Raw genomic sequence first — 2500 nt, 5'->3', positions numbered from 1 at the left:
GTGTCGGCCCGTGACAACTCCTCTTTGGAGTTTGATTCTTTGACCCCCGTTGACTCTCTCGCTGGAAAGGTTGTCGGGTGTTTTGTACACGGAGGGGTGCAACAGCGGGGTGGGTTTGTGTTATGGGCAGCAGTCTGTTTGTCGTTTGAAGCCTTGTGTCGTTGGGTTGGGGGGCTGTTTGCCTCTCAGTGACGTGCTCCAGACACTGGTCTCATCGGGGCCCTCGTCTTTTCTATTGGTCAATTTTTGGGTTGTGATTTATTTGCTTGGTTGTTTGCTATGTTGTAGGGCTGGAAAGGGTGTTGTGATGAATGCATGTGGGAGGGTGTGAAGAGGTGGGACGCTTTTTTGATTGGGTGCCTTGTTTGATTTCTTTTTGGTTAGCGGACATCTTGCTCGGCGTGCTGTTGAGCTTCTCTCTTTTCTTGGGATCTTCGTTTCTTTGGTGTTGTTTTCTTCCCTTCTTCCTTTTGCCCCTAGCCTTACGGAGGAGAGGTGGGATTGTTGTGGATTGGTGTTCGGGAAGGACGAAAAGCAGTACGAGTTCCCAGGGTGGCCACCCTAGTCCTTCTCGATCGCCGTCCCCTGCAGTTCCCCCCTTTTTCCGAAGGCGCGGGGCTTGGGAAGCTTGTTCTCTGTTTGAGCCTCCCCTTGTGAGCCGGTAGCCACGTTTGATATCTCTTGCTTTCCTGTTGTTTTCTTCCCTTCTTGCTTTTGGCCCCTTAGCTTTACGGAGAAAAGGTGGGATTGTTGTGGATTGGTGTTCAGGAAGGACGAAAAGCAGTGCGAGTTCTGAGGGTGGCCACCCTAGTCCTTCTCGATCGCCGTCCCCTGCAGTTCCCCCCCTTTTTGCGAAGGCACGGGGGTGGGGAAGCTTGTTCCCTGTTTGAGCCTCCCCCTGTGAGCCGGTGGACGCGTTTGATATCTCTCTTTCTTTCGTGTTGTTTTCTTCCCTTCTTTCGGCCCCTAGCTTTACGGAGAAAAGGTGGGATTGTTGTGGATTGGTGTTCGGGAAGGACGAAAAGCAGTGAGAGTTCCCAGGGTGGCCACCCTAGTCCTTCTCGATCGTCGTCCCCTGCAGTTCCCCCCTTTTTTTGAAGGCACGGGGTTGGGGAAGCTTGTTCTCTGTTTGAAGCCTCCTCCCCTTGTGAGCCGGTAGCCACGGTTGATATATTCCTTTCTCTCTTGTTGTTCTCTTCCCTTCTTCCTCGTGGCCCCTAGCTTTACGGAGAAAAGGTGGGATTGTTGTGGATTGGTGTTCCGGAAGGACGAAACGCAGCGCGAGCTCCCGGGGTGGCCACCCTCGTCCTTCTCGATCGTCGTCCCCTTCAATTCCCCCCTTTTGCCGAAGGCACGGGGCTTGGGAGGCTTGTGCTTTGTTTTCTACCCTGTTCTCTTCCTTTCGGTCCCTAGCTCTACGGAGAAAAGGGGGAATTGTTGTGGGCTGGTGTCGGGGAAGGGCTAAAAGCAGCGCGAGCTCCCGGGGTGGCCACCCTAGTCCTTCTCGATCGCTGTCCCACACATTTCCCCCCTTTTTGCGAGGGCGTGGGGCTGGGGGGAGATTGTCCTCTGTTCGAGCCTCCCCCGTGAGGGGGTTAGACACCTTTGTTTCTCTTTCTCTCGTGCGTTTTTCCTCCTTTTGCCCCTTGGCCTTACATTTGTTGTGGGGGGGTTGCCCCTATTCAGTTTTGTGGCCGATTTTTCGGTAGTACGTGGAAACGACTCTCGGCAACGGATATCTCGGCTCTTGTTACGATGAAGAACGTAGCGAAATGCGATACTTAGTGTGAATTGCAGAATCCCGTGAATCATCGAGTTTTTGAACGCAATTTGCGCCCGAGGCCTCGGTCGAGGGCACGTCTGTCTGGGCGTCGCATCCCATTCAAACGCGCTCCCTGCAATGTGCTAGGGAGCAGCGGAGCTGGTCGTCCGTGCCCCGTGCGGTGCGGTTGGCTGAAATACCTCAAGCGATGTTTCGTGGCGCGCGTCGGCGAGCGGTGATCTTGTCCCCTTGGATGGGCAGTCGGCGTTAGCCGATGCGGGCTTTGTGTGGCATCGCTCGAACTTGCTTTGCTCTCTCTTGTCCTCCCATGGGGTAGGGCGGATTTAGCTCCAACTTTGCGACCTCAGCTCAGGCGAGAACACCCGCTGAGTTTAAGCATATAATTAAGCGGAGGAAAAGAAACTTACAAGGATTCCCCTAGTAGCGGCGAGCGAACCGGGAATAGCCCAGCATGAAAATCGGGCGGCGGCGCCGCCTGAATTGTAGTCTGTAGAAGCGTCCTCAGCGGCGGACCTGGGCCAAGTCCCTTGGAAGGGGGCGCCTGAGAGGGTGACAGCCCCGTCGGCCCGGGACCCTGCCGCATCACGAGGCGTTGTCGGCGAGTCGGGTTGTTTGGGAATGCAGCCCTAATTGGGTGGTAAATTCCGTCCAAGGCTAAATACGGGCGAGAGACCGATAGCGAACAAGTACCGCGAGGGAAAGATGAAAAGGACTTTG

General features: G+C 55.1%; 2 non-coding genes across 2 annotated transcripts in view; both read left to right on the top strand.

Moving 5' to 3' along the window:
- The first annotated feature begins 1720 nt into the window (after window positions 1-1720).
- Window positions 1721-1874, top strand: LOC149195225 (5.8S ribosomal RNA). Its single transcript, XR_016255378.1, has one exon. It is a non-coding gene; the product is annotated as a 5.8S ribosomal RNA (ribosomal RNA).
- Window positions 1875-2121: 247 nt separating this feature from the next.
- Window positions 2122-2500, top strand: part of LOC149195224 (25S ribosomal RNA) — a 3387-nt gene continuing 3008 nt past the window's right edge. The window contains exon 1 of the ribosomal RNA XR_016255487.1: window positions 2122-2500. This exon is cut by the window's right edge and continues 3008 nt beyond it. This is a non-coding gene — a ribosomal RNA (25S ribosomal RNA).

Source organism: Pinus tabuliformis, chromosome 2_2, assembly GCF_031772625.1.
Source record: "Pinus tabuliformis cultivar Carrire ecotype Pingquan chromosome 2_2, CPIR1, whole genome shotgun sequence".
Classification (NCBI taxonomy): domain Eukaryota; kingdom Viridiplantae; phylum Streptophyta; class Pinopsida; order Pinales; family Pinaceae; genus Pinus; species Pinus tabuliformis.
Note: the sequence above shows the minus strand (reverse complement) of the source record. Positions and strands in the feature narration are given on the sequence as shown.